The sequence below is a fragment of the Wyeomyia smithii genome, chromosome 3, assembly GCF_029784165.1.
Source record: "Wyeomyia smithii strain HCP4-BCI-WySm-NY-G18 chromosome 3, ASM2978416v1, whole genome shotgun sequence".
NCBI classification, from domain to species: domain Eukaryota; kingdom Metazoa; phylum Arthropoda; class Insecta; order Diptera; family Culicidae; genus Wyeomyia; species Wyeomyia smithii.
In genome coordinates, this window is record NC_073696.1 from 231924657 (window position 1) to 231938469 (window position 13813).

At 36.0% G+C, this 13813-nt stretch overlaps 1 protein-coding gene across 5 annotated transcripts in view; it reads right to left on the minus strand.

Moving 5' to 3' along the window:
- LOC129730107 (zinc finger protein sens) overlaps positions 1-13813 on the minus strand; it is a 422944-nt gene that overhangs the window by 132850 nt on the left and 276281 nt on the right. The gene's annotated exons all lie outside the window — the stretch shown is intronic.

Here is a 13813-nt window from a genome sequence, read left to right on the forward strand (position 1 = left end):
TATTCTTCAGGAAGTGGAAAAAAGTATCATTCGATCATTCGTACTAGGAGCTAGAATTGTACAACGAACAGTTTTCCGACGTACGAATCAGAATTATTACTGTGATAATGGCTTTCGCGGAAGCATAGCCGGGCGCACGATTTTCATCCGGAAAATAAATTAATTTCTGACAATTCATGTTCTATTCTGTCACCTGGTTTTGTGTGTATATCTGCTTAAGTTTTTTTTATAAAATTTTTAACTTTTATCATTTTTCGATCACATGAAATTTATAATGAGCTCCACAATTATACATATTAAGTATAGTTCAATCATGCGTTTATATTGTCAATTATCTCAATGTGTGTACCCAAAAAGTATAACCAATATTCGACTCTATCAAATTTTGTTGTTTTTTTTAAATCGGAACATTAAAAATTTGGTGGCCAACTAAGTATCGTGCGCGTACCTTGTAGAGTTTAGGAAGCAAAGGCTGTTTTCCTCGAAGTAATATTGGTGTAATGAGTGAAGGCTCAAAGTTCGGTTTCTCCTGCTATCTGAAATAGTGGAGACTGAAGCCAACGGATCGTTTTGAGCGTAATAAATAACATTTCATTACCAAAATCTTTTGTTTGTAATGAGGTCGGTCGGATCAAAAACGAAAAAAGACCGATAACTTAGGTATGTTTGAACTTAATAGCACTGAAAACTTCAGTTCAGCCCAAACAATAAAACTAAAAATAATTTTTTTTTCTACATGCACAATTTTTTTTCAGCTTGTGTGATTTGTATGTTTTTGGCATAGAATTCTTCCTTGAAATCAGTATCGTATAATAAACGAAAAAATTGAATAGAGAGCCAGGACTACAAACATAAAATATGAATGGTCGTATGTCGACTAGCGTATCAATGATTTACCGGGACTTTTCTGAAACCTGTTGAAAAGTAGGCTTTGGAACTAGAGGATTGATAAAGTGATTATTATTTGGTTTAAGAGGAGAAGCTTCAGGTTCATAAGACAAAATGATTAGTTCGGTTTTAGTAGCGTTCCACTTTTTATGGAAATGCTTGTGTCATCACAGAATAATGACTTTGTGCATCCTGAAACTTAAAAAGAAAGATGAATATGTTGTAAAGGATTGGACATACTCTGAAAAAAATCTATCAGATATTGAAGCTTAACTTTGAACAATTAATGAGTTTTCAAATGCTCATGGCCTAAATTTTGCCACTGTTAAGCTGTAAAAATTGATTATTTCATTGATATAATTGATAAAATAAATTTAAAATTTATTTTTGGAATTTTTTATATTTTTATTCATTTTTTTACAAATTCAAAAAGAAACAGTAAACCAATTAGTTTATATCATGTTAAAGCAAATAAAAGTTTACTAATTAAAGTACACATTCATTGAGCTGGGACGGATTCGCTGCTTGCCTAAGGTTCATCTGTTAGAATCTTAGTGAAATATCTCAAACTGATTTAAGATTTTTTTTATCCATGATATTTTTGCAATTTTTGATTCTGACGTGAGATTTTCTCGAATTTCCCTGACCTTTTTCGTGAACTTTGGTGAAAAATTTTTGATACCCCCTCTCACCTTAAACCCTTACGTATTTTGTGGATAACCCATTACTAATCGAAGAAGGTGAACTGATTGATACATAGCTTGAAACTTTAGCGAGATTCTAACCTGGCTTCAAAAATAGAGATTTTTTGCATTTTTTCGTGATTTGGAAAAATATGTAATTTTGAAAATAAATATTGAAATTTTTTATTAGAGATAGGGTCGTGCTCTCAGGGCGGTTTTCGATTAAAATGAATAAGATCTCATCGCCACCGTTCATATTTTTGAAGTTTTCAATAATTGGTAATTGGTCATTTAAATTAGTACAGGTAACAATTTCATGCTTTTCGGTTATGTTGACGAGGCGACTTCATCTTCAACAGGACTCACAAAATTCAGATTGAAATTACCTTCAGCATGTCTTTGAGCAGTTTATTGATTAGTTACAAGAAGTTTATTATCTTTATTTCTCTCAGCCTATTCCAGGGTTTGAAGATTTTTTTAGTCTTCGACAGGTTTTCAATGAAGTTTTGAACATGGTTTAAACTTTTCGATTTTATTATATATTATTTTGATATAACATAGTAGTCAATCTACACACAAAAGTTCGTTTTTTGTTGGTAAACTTTTTTTACTCAAGACTAGAGTTTGTTCTGAAGAGTTTCAGGCAAACTGTCTATCTAAAAATTCCATTTTGAGAATAAATTTGAGATAACCAATATTTTTTAAAAAACCTTTTGTTTTTAAAATTCCATTTTTTTCAGAGTAAGATCTTAAATTCAATTTTCTTAATATATTTAAATAAAAGTTCAAACAATTTTCTAGAAGCTTACAACCATTCTCTATATCTCGTCATTAATTAGTCATGTTGATATATGAGGAAGAGGCTTAAATTGATATATGAGGAAGAGGCTTTTTCAAATGTTCAAATCCAGATAAATTTTCAAAAAAAAGCATGCAAAGTTACTTGCTGTAGTAGCGCCTGCCTACCCACACAGTTTCTTTGAGTTTTGCGGGTGTTCTGCCAGCCCAAGAAAAATTGTACCCAATAGCAAAAAAACTGCCAAAAATCAATACCTATACTTAAGAGCCAGTTCGCGAGAGCCGCAACCGCGTTTCTGAGGGACGTTGTTTTGATGTTCTCCGATTGGGCTGAAATTTTCAGCGTTTGTTTGTCTATTCAAGGTAAAAAGTTTTGCGAAATTTCAATTTTTTTCTTTGAGGTTAAGTGGGGTAAAACGGCCCTTGAAAATGTTATGTCCAAAAACGTCCAAATACTAAAAAGTGCAATAACTCCTGCTAGACTTGATGGATTTTTCTAAAAATTTGTGGTATAATTCTACACTAGAAGTACTTCAAAGCGCATGGTAACAATATAGGGTAAAGAGGTAAATTGACGAAAAAAAAACGCATTTTTCTTTTGAAAATTGTCAATTTTCAGGGTCATCCTACTCTTTTCAACATCGCTAGAAAAAATATCTGAATATGGCGTTTTGTAGAGCAACTCAGAAGCTTTGATGTCATGTATAAGCCAAGTGTGCCAAATTGGGTAAAACGGCTCTAGAAAGTTTTTTTTTCAAAAAACCGTCAAAATCACTAAAATCATTGTAGTTCCTGCTAGACTTAAAATATTTTACTAAAAATTTGGATTATCACTGTACCTTACCAGAGCTACCTACTCTATCAGAAGATAGGCAATTTGGGGTAAAACGTTCCTTGAAGATTTTTTTTTTCGAAAAATGCCGTCAAAATCACCAATACTGCAAGACCTCGGGTTAGACTCGATAGATTCACTGAAAATTTAGATAATTACTCTAAGTTAATACGAACTTAAAGGCAAGATGACAAAAAAGACAAATAGATTTACATAAGGGGCCATCCACATAGGGGGTTGGCTAATGTCCACGGTGGGGACCCGCCAACAGCCATAAATACGATAGCCATATGGCTCTTTGCCATACGTACGATTGCCATAAAGATGTTTGCCATACAGTACGTTGGCCATAATAGACGAAAGCCATAATGTATATTAGCCATAATGGATGTTAGCCATAATTTAGGTTTTCAAGATTAAGGATTACTGCAAGTGCTACGGAAGTATACGACAGCCATACTTTTTAATTTAGATAATCTTTCTATCCTTTCGTCTATCCTTTTTATGCATTTCAGATCAACTATCATCTTTTATTCGACTCAGCTGTACCGGTAGATATATTTTTAATCTATACACACAAAAATCTGAATAAGATTTTCAGCAATGCGCTTCCAATCGATGGTTATCGCGACGTAAAACAACGATATAACGTTATTGTACAGATACAGGATAAAAATTCAGATTTTAGGGGTATGTCAACCGGAAGACTCTCTCAGCTCAAAAATGTTCTATGTTTCAGAAAGTCGATTTTCGGAAGGCTGCGAGTGTTTGAATCATAACAATTAAATTTGATCACTAGTTATTATAAAATTTATAATTCAGTGTAATCGCAGCGCAGTAACACCATAGCCGAATATACCATGAACAATCATATTTATAATTGAGTGGTTTGTTTATTGTGTATTATGCATTTATTTTTGAAATAATTACACAGAATAATGTATAGTAAGAAATATTTAAAAAGTATAGGTAAGAAAAAAATACAAATTAGTCTTGATATTTTTAAAAAACCATATGGCATGCAGCCGTAGTTATAGTATGAAACGGTGACGTAGAACAAACAATCTAATTAGAAAGCTTTTTATTTACACTTAATTTTTAATGTTGTGTTCGTCGCGATTGTTAAAAGAACATCAAGAAACTTAAATAAACGTGCCTTGATAGTTTGTGCTCTCCTGTGGCTATAATTATATTTTCCGTTACTTTTGTCCTTATAATTCTAGAGAGGGAATTTTTCTCCTGCATCAAATACATCAAAAACAAAATTATTTCTATTCATCAAGCTGTAAGTTTTAGCAACATGAGTTTTTGACTTTCTTTTTAGAATAAACTGGTAAATAGAAAACAAACATTCAGTTTCTTTGAACAAGCTGCTTACAATCAGAAAAAAGATGCTTTAATAAATTCATAATATAATTCTGAAAATTATCTAGATTTCTCTACACATGTTAACTAATGTAGAAACGCAAGAAAATATGTCAAACAAATTTATCAAGAAATTCAGACACAAAATCCTTGCAGTCCTCAATCATGAAATTTAGCTTGCTTTATAAGCAGATCACACAATAACAATCTTCAAATATATTTTTCTAAATGCAAAACTAGGTACACAAATTCCCCGCCTCTAATTAAAATAAATCTTCTGTTCATGAGGTGAACCAGCCGCCGGCTGAAAGCCTCAAATTTTCAATCGTTGAGGAAATTTCTAATTCTTTTTGATTAGTGATCTGATGAATCTGTTTTGTTTTTGAGATAAACTGTTAATGACCATCGAAGACAGCATTGCAGTTTTTCTTAAGTTGCACACCCATAGAAATCATGTTCCGCTGAGCTGATAAACGACAAATGACCAGTGCTCTGCTCCACATAGCTTATAGCGATGTTGTTTGTTGGGCTAGCATGTTTTCTGCAAAGACGTCAGTTTAAACAACATTGTACCAGTAGTTTCAAAAATTGGTTTAAAAATAGGATTGTCAAAGGATTCCGATCTACTACTAATGAAAGGTTTATAGTTTCAAGTTAGTGGTCGCTTTTAAACTAGGGTTGACATCAAAATCAGCAGTTTAGTAAAGGTGAAAAATCGAAGATGTAGCCTAAGACTCTCAAAGTTCTCATTAAAGCCATTGAACATTTATTTATTTATTGAACATTTAGTTCACAGGACTCTGGATGTTTCTTCCACCTGACTAAAAGTCTATATTAATTCATCTAGCAGTATAACTTGATTGATAAGTTCATCAAAAATGGATCGGTCTACACGACATACAAAAAAAAAACAAGCTCTGGGTTTGTCGAAAATTTCCAAAACTACAATTAGGTTAAATGAAATAATCAATTTATCAAAATCGTTAAAAATCTGTCCACGTGGTATGTGGATGGCCCCTAACGAAAATAAATATTTTTCTTGAGAAATACTTAGCGATTTTCGGGGTGCTATTTTCTCTACAGAAAAGGTGCAGAACCAGAAGTTAGCATTTTATAAACAACTACAAAGCTTTTATTTGGCATAATATCCAGCTGCATCTTTTGGGAAGTGACTAAAAAGGACTAATGTTTTCCTTGACTTCACGAAAACCTTCAAATAAGGTAAAAGATATTATCGACATGATGGTCGCGAAAATAAATAATTCCAACCGGGTTCCTACTTATCCGTGGAGCAAATAAAATCGTTATTTGCACGATTCTCTGCAACAGTTATGTATGTAAAACTTAGCGTAAATGAAGATGGTGCTTTGATGAACGTTGAAGAACATCATGAGTAAAAATTGCATTAAGCATTAATGTTCGAAGTCGTGGTTTTTCAAAATGATTGTTCATTTTAGTTGATACAACAGCAACCAGAGTAACATGATTTTTTTGGCCAACACTGGCCAGCGAAGAATGAGACCGATGACAATTAAGTTAAAAATAATCAAATCAAAAAGATTTAAATTAAATTTAAAAACAATCAAATTAAAAAGATGAACATGAAACTCAAATTATAACTTACTTCATTTGCTTTAACAAAACTCGAAATATTGCAGTCTTTCAGCAACCGTCTCATCGATATTGTCTTTTACAGGGTTTGATGCTTTTCTTGAAACCTAGTGAAAAAGTCAAGAAAAAGTTTAGTCCTTTTTAGTCAGTTTCCAAATGATGCATTTGGAATTGATATCAAATAGAAGCTTTTTAGTTGTTTTATAAAATGCTAACTTCGGGTTTTGGACTGTTTTTTGTTGAGGAAATAGCACCCTGAAATTCGCCAAGTATTTTCCAAGAAAAAGTTTTTTTTTCGTCATGTAAATCTATTTGTCACTTTTGTCATCTTACCCTTAAGTTCGTATCTAACTAGAGTTATAATCTAAAATTTCGGTAAATTTATCAAGTCTAACCCGAGTTATTGCAGTTTTGGTGATTTTGACGGCATTTTTCGAAAAAAAAATCTTCAAGGAACGTTTTACCCCAAATTGCGTATCTTCTGGTAAAGTAGGTAGTTCTGGTGAGGTACAGTGATAATCCAAATTTTAAGTAAAATATTTTAAGTCTAGCAGGAACTAAAGTGATTCTAGTGATTTTGACAGTTTTTTGAAAAAAACCTTCTAGGGCCGTTTTACCCCATTTGGCACACTTGGCTTATACATGACATCAAAGCTCTTGAGTTGCTCTACAAAACGCCATATTCAGATATTTTTTTTGCGACGTTGAAAAGAGTAGGATGACCCTGAAAATTGACAATTTTTAAAGAAAAATGCGTTTTTTCGTCAATTTACCTCTTTACCCTATATTGTTACCATGCGTTTTGAAGTACTCTTAGTGTAGAATAATACCACAAATTTTTGGAAAAATCCATCAAGTCTAGCAGAAGTTATTGCTCTTTTTATAATTTGGACGTTTTTGGACATATCATTTTCAATGGCCGTTTTACCCCACTTAACCTCAATGAAAAAAATTGAAATTTTGCAAAACTTTTTACCTTGAATAGACAAACAAATGTTGAAAATTTCAGCCCAATCGGAGAACATCAAAACAACATGCGGTTGCGCCTCTCGCGCCTACTTCATATCTCGATTGTTTCTTTTACGGATTTTCAGCCTTTGGGTACCAAAGAACTCGGAATGAATTCTAGTTTATTGGCAACATATGAACCTAAAAGAAACAAGATGTCAGAAAAAGCTCTACACGTAGCAAAAATGTACATTTTGACACACACTCCTGAAATCCGGAACTTTTTTGGTGTCCGTTGGTAACTTTAAGTTCTGAAGTAATACTAGGAGACTAGGATAGTTTTCCGGTAGAATGAAATTTGTTCCGTCAAAATTGATTCGTTTTTCATGAAGTTATGGCCATCTAAAGATTTACAAAATTTTGCCTATTCCAATCATTTTGTCTACTCCCTGTCGAGGTCTGGTAAAATCCGAAGAAAATTTTTTAAATCAATTTTCCGAGACTAAAAAATATTTGAATTGAGGCCAATGAAATTTATGGAACAAAAATTAACGTTCGAATTGCGTTTAGTGGTAGAGTTCAATTGGTTCGTCTTCTCGAAAAAAGTTAAAGAGGTTGTGTATAAGGCACGAACGCAAGGTAACGTAGAATTTCGATAGCCTGTCTTACGAATTTTTTGCAATTAATTTGAGAATACACCCGATTGGGGTTAATGAATTTAATAGTGTAAAACAATAAATTTCACTGGTAATTCGACTCGTTTTATTTCATTAATTGATTGGAAACCTCGAAGAGAAGCGTTGTTTAATTATCTTGAATCATTTAAAAACAAGGCGGTTACTGAAATACAGTTGTAGGTAGAGTACCACTTCGCCGACATAACTAGACAGCATGAGTGAATTTAGTTCTGCTTGATGAAAACGTTATGTCAAATTTTAAATTTTAGTTAGAAAAAACCATGAGAATTTGAAGTTCCTAATTTTCGTGGGAATGAAAATGGTAATCAATTTCCTCTTGATCAACTGATTCAAGAGTTATGGATTTTCGAAAATAAAATACATCGAATAAAGCTGTTTTTCATGTTCACCCTATTTCGGAGCTGATCGCCTTAAAGACCCAACGGAAAAATACAGGTTTGATTATTTCCAACATAGGTCCATCCCTGCAATTTTGAGCACAATTGGACCACTTTGCGTGACCAACTCCTAAATAAGGTGACCATAAAAAACGGCTTTATTCGATGCATTTTATTTTTAAAAATTCATAACTTTTGAAAGCGATTTTCGATCATTTTGAATCAAATTAAAGGTGATTACTTCTAGTTTTAGGAAAAAATACCAAAAAATTAATCTGTGTCTATATTCATAATATATTATGGAAATTTTTGTCAAGTTTTTAAATTGAATTTACTCAAATTTAAAAAATAACATATTTCTAAAAATTTCTCCATTTATAGAGACAAATGAGCTCTTCCAATTGAGACCAAGAGATATTTTTCATGTTTACCCCAAAAAGAATGACAAACAAATGAAAAACGCTAATTTTTTTGATGAAAAACATTAATAACTTTTTGTAGAATACAGATATCGATCGATGTCAGCATTGCAAATTGTTTCTCTCAGAAAGTCCTAAAAGTCGTTCAAAGACAGTTTTAAGGTGAAAATTCAAATAAAAAAGTTAGAGCGCACAAAGTGCTTTTTTTTTTAAAATTAGTCGGTTGTTTTTGAAGATAGAGAAAAGCTTTTTTCACAAAGTTACTGAAAATTAACGGTGCTATAACATTGTAGAACAATTTTTGCTTCTATATACAAACATAAAAAAGTTTGTTACTTGATTTCATCGAAAATTTCGGTCACCCTAATTTTTGGTAATTTTTCAGAAAGCGCATTATAATATGTAACAAATTTGTGAAGGAAAGTTTTTCTCCAGAATATTGCTATAGAGCTCTAGACCCAAATTTTCCCTTAAATTTGGTTACAGGACCATTGTGCAATGGTTCATGCATCTGCGCCAATCATTATTTCACAGTTTGCCGCCAAGGATTAACCTCAAGATTCTACGCTCAAAAACACTAAGAGCTCGCCGATTAGTCCCTTTCAGTGTAAATGCATCATGGCCATAGAGGGCCCCCGGGGTAATCAGTGTTTTATAGAGTAATAGTTTTGTACGGGTTTGCAGGCTGAGGGACCCCAGCTTTTTACGCGCAAACCATCCATAGAGGGCCCTGTTTGCGGCCGCTATCTGCCTCTTTATCTCGCGGCTAACCTCACTGCCGTACATCACCAATGTACCCAGGTAAATAAATTCGTCGACTACTTCAAATCGGCAAACCACGGCAGCATCAAAATCCGACGGGTTATCACGCTCGCTACCAGCCACCATGTACTTCGTTCTAGCAGAGTTTAAGGCAAGTCCAATTCTCGCAGCTTTCCTCTTGAGAGGTTCGAACCGCTTTACGATTATTACCAATGATGTCGATATCGTCCGCAAAACCTAGAAGTAGTAGAGACTTCTTAATAATAGTGCCACTTCTCTGCACAACAGCACTCCGTGACAGCTCGTCATTCTGCTTCAAACCATTTAGCGCCACGAAAGCGTCCGATATCTCACCGGCTGTATTGACACTTGATGTGGAAACATTAAGGGTGGCATGAGTATGTCTAATTAGTTTTGCTGCATAACCATGCTCGCGCATTATCTACCATAACTCATTTCTTTTAACTGTATCGTACGCTGCCCTGAAGTCTAAGAAAAGATGGCGAGTATGTAAATTAAATTCTCGAACTTTATTGAGGATTTGTGGCAAGGTAAACATTTGGTCAATGGGGGAGCGTCCTCCTCTAAAACCACATTAGTATTCGCCTACAAAGGTTTCCTCCAAGAATTTGGTATACGGTATTAAAGAGTACTCTCCCGAGAGTTACTACAATCCAGGCGGTGGCGTTTTTTGTAGATAAGGCATATGAGACTCTCCAACCAGTCCGAACCCTCACTTCCAGCATGATCCGATGAATGGCGCGATACAGTTTTTGTTCCCAACCTCGAAAAGCTCGGCGGGAAGGCCGTCTTTTTAGTTCTTTAACTGCTTCCTTCATCTCATCTACGGTCGGTGGATCCACAGCTTGTCTATCATTCTCAATCAAACCTGCTACTTTGGATGCCTCTGTTTTCTTCGACTTCCGATAAGTTTAGGATTGTTTGGGGCCTCAAACGTAACCTAAAAAACTTGGTTCTGGGAAATCAATCACTTTGCCCTACCCTATTGCATATAAGGGGTCGTACATAAATTACATAATCCAAGAAGAGGGGAAGAGTGAGCGGAGGTAGGGGGTTAACGCTTACGTTCATTATTATTACATATAGGAGTTTGTCGCAGAGTAGTTGCTCGTCAGGTTCGTCGCTTTCACGGCGGCTTACGGGAAAACTCATTTATGTCTCTAAAAAAGTTATCGTTTATAGGGGCATCAAAATCCACAGGAATGGTCATGGTTCATATTTTTCCAGTTTGAGCTCTTCGGTAAATTCTGTGTTGACCAGCGTTGTTTTTGAATATTTCATTATCCTCCTTAAGATAATCAGTACTTTTGGGGAGGCCGGTTTTCGAGTTTAGTTTTTTGCTTTTCTGCGAAATATCATTCCTATGATTGTTGGGCTGCTTCGACGGCGTATTCGTCACTAGTTATCATGTGCTGAATGACCGTAGCAATCATTGTGAGCATTTCCTTGGCAACAGTTTTGCCTCGTTTTTTTGAAGAAAATTTTTTGAACTCGTCAGATGTTCAAAATATCATGTGCGAGTGGATCCGTTCGATATGTTTAGCTCAATACTTCCCTTTCTCTCCCTCGCTGTCCCACGGCGATTTTCTAGCACAGTTTTCCTAACTTTTTCAATGTTTTTCAAGAGATTTATACCAATCAAAAACACGTGCACGCGATAAAGCACTGTTTCCATATGCTTCCTGTAACATTTCTCTTTGCTCAACGTTTTGTTCCATAAAATGAAATTCGAAAAACCCACTCGAGGTTGACTTGCTTATTGTGCTGTATAACAAAAACTATGAGACAGATCACGCTCAAACCTAATATGTAAACGTATAACAGAAAATTTTCCATTGTCATATGTCATCTAGGAACCATTTATTTATAAAGTCATGAATAAGAGCGAGCAGAAAGTACATCAAAATCAAAACCATTTTTTTTTTCGTATGAACCCCCCAATGCACTGGTCGCATTTGATCTTGGTCTTTTGTGGCATTGTAAAAACGCTGTCTGCATTGTTTGTTTTTTTTTCCAGTTTCACTTATTGACGTACTATTCTCTTATCTTCTTTATCGACCTAATCATCGCCTCAAGGGTGGATGAACTCTCCGACGATTTAGTTAAGAGTTTTTAGTGAGGAGAGATGTTTTCGTGTTAGCGAGCCTGAGAATAAACCAATGCTTGAGTCCATCGTTATCAACTAGGATTCCAGTCCATGACCACCTGTTTGTCAAAGTGGACTCTGTAACGGTGCGGCTACAGAGCGGCCCAAATCTTTCTTGCATTTTCTAGTAAACCCAGTACTTATCATCAAAGTTAGCCGCTTTTACGGTACTCAAAAAAAAAAAAACATAGGCCGATCCACAGACAACTGAACACACGACCGACCTGATTAGCGCCGGTAATTAGTTTTTTTGTGACATTTTTGTCAGATATGACAAAATATTATCAAAATTAAATCGGGCTAAAAATAAATGATCACACTGATAAACAAATTTATTCGCTCAACATCAGTTTTTTTTTTCATTTTTCAAAAACTGACATTTTTATTCTACAAACAATCACGTATAGGAAGTATTTGCCCGCCATTGAAACGTTCTCAAGCGACACTCGACAATGTCAGCCGGCGTTCAGGAGGTTCATCTTGTTCTGCTCGTTGAAGTTCACCGGGAAACATCATTCGTACAAGGAGGCAGGATTATTCAATAACCAGTTTTTCAACGCACGAATTAGAATCAATTACCGAGCTAATTGTCCTTGCGGAAAGCATTTATATATTAGCATTCCTGGCCGCATGTGGTTTAAACGATTGTTTTACATCTTTCGAATGGAACCTGTGTGTGTGCGGTGGCAGACACGCAGGTTTTTCGCACGCAGACCAGGCGTCGATGTCAACTTCGCTTAGACCCAAGCTAGATGAAAACGCAATGCGTCAGTTACATTGTTGCTCCTATCCAGCCTGTTAGATATACGAGTCAGCTTGCCAATCGGTGCTTGCGGTACGACCGACGGTATGACGGATGGCAGTCTGAACAAAAATCCGTATAATTATATGCACCGCATATGCGGATTGGCAGCCGCCTTCCACTGCACCGCATGTACGCTTCGACACTTTAGCGCTAGGGAGAGACAACAGCTTGGGTGTTTGACTTTAGATCAGACGTCCGTCCATTCCTGTGCGGTTCGATTGAGGCGCTTTCCCGCGCTAGATAGGATGGATAGCCCACATACATGCACATCATACATGCCACTAGGTGGCCGATGGGGCTGGCATAGGCACAGATTGAGCGACGCGACAGCAGAGTAAGGGCGATAAAATATCAATAATCATCATCATCGGTGTCTAACAGACCGGAGAGTTCGGGTCATGTTTCGCAGCGGGAATTGAGATGTGGCGGAGTTTTGCACGTTGTAACTACTATTATTATTTTCCATTATTTTCATAATTTGATTAGACCAACGATTGAACTTTCCGAGGTTTGTAATGAAGTAATAAAAGAAAACTTCGAAGCTCGGGTATAAATTATTGATCCCTCGCCTGGCGGAATGCTTCACAGTGAATTGGCTCCGTTTGCGTCCGATTCGTGTACACGGTTTCACAGTCAGTGGTTTGGGACGGTGAGGTACGTGAATAGAAAAGGACCGACATTGTGCACCCGGAGGGAATTGGCGTAGTCACCGAAAATGGTCAAACCACTTTTCTGGTGGCAGCTGCCTGATGCCCGATCGTAAGCAGGACTGCACTTCTCTCACAGCGAAATTGCGTCCGTTTGACAGGGCCGAGCGGCTGTTTGATTGAAGAAGAGGACCCGCAGCAGATAGGGGCGGTTTGTTGTGCGCCATAATGGTCGCAATTTTGATGTCTTCACAATGCACAAAACCGGTACACGCCAAATGAAGACATTCGCGCGGTGAACCTCCCCCAAACTGATGATGAACTTCTTTTGTGCTGCTGCCAACAGAACTGCGAGACGGAAGATAGCAAAAAAAAAAGTAAAAAAGCTTGTCTTAATCACAGAGTAATCATAGTGCAGTACTCAGTGTCCGATTAGAGAGTGTGAAACGAGCTCCAAAACGGGCTGAAATTGCCCGTGGTCTCGAGAGGCTATTAAGCCTCGACGGCATACCGTGCTAATAATCGGATGCAAATTTGCCAAAAGCTTGTTCACCAGCAGCACCACTGAAGAGGTAGGAACAGGTGCGAAAGGTGGCAAATATCGCCGGTAAACTTTGCTGAGCGACTTTAGCTAAACTATACTTTCTAACAATTCATCCTTGGGATACGTTTGATTCTTTGGAGATAAATCTCCAAATGTCGTAAGTCTGCAAAACGTAAATCTTAGTTAGGAATCAAGAAAAGTCAAAAAGACGCTTTGACAGCCGAACAAATTTGATTTGGCAGCCTATTTTTTACCTTGTCGTGTGAATG